The sequence below is a fragment of the Mizuhopecten yessoensis genome, unplaced genomic scaffold (assembly GCF_002113885.1).
Source record: "Mizuhopecten yessoensis strain PY_sf001 unplaced genomic scaffold, ASM211388v2 scaffold8035, whole genome shotgun sequence".
NCBI lineage: Eukaryota > Metazoa > Mollusca > Bivalvia > Pectinida > Pectinidae > Mizuhopecten > Mizuhopecten yessoensis.
The window spans coordinates 129,020-129,835 of NW_018407346.1; positions in this window are offsets into that span (position 1 = coordinate 129,020).

The window sequence follows — 816 nt, forward strand, 5'->3', positions numbered from 1 at the left end:
GTTCAAAACGAAAATTTAACGATTTTTACCGAAATTCTAACAAGTGACCAGTAGGTACTCTTTTGCATGTGAATACCTTAGACGGTGCCATGTTGTGGTATATGTGTGAAAACGCGGCATAAGACCTGCTATGTTAGTGACATTTGAATATCAAACTCTCCCAATCTTGGGCCAGTCCAATATTAAATATTGCAGGAGTACTTACTTTATCGAACTCGAAAAAATGTATACATTGATGAATCGGCGTGCACACAGTGTATGCAACAGAGAAATATACAATGAATCATCAACTAACGCAGCGCGAAAGGTTCTAAAATAAAAACCGGCTAAAATATGTACATTTACAATCCAAGATCCCGTACGACACATGCGCAATGCATAAATGATTGTATTGTCCTCGGAAGCGGAGTTCATTCTGTAATATTGCTATTTACTAATATAATTAACTGATTAAAAAACAGAATGAAGTCCATAAAGTTTGGAATCATTTTATACTACGGAAATGAGAAAACAGAAATACTCATGTTTAAACATGGCTTCATCCGCTAGCTTTTCACAATATTTACACATTTGATGATAAATATTAGGCTTTATGAAAAGCTAGCTTTTGTTGCATAGACTTGTTAAACTGGCCAAAATTGTATTCTCAAACCAAATGCTGTTTTTTTCTTGAATAAATATAAAGCGTGAATAGTATACTTCATCAGCAATATTCGACTTTTAGTGCTGAACATTGTCCAATAATATCACCAAAGACAACCGTACAATGCCGTATACTGCTACCTATTGCGCGGGTAGAGACGGAGACAATGTAAA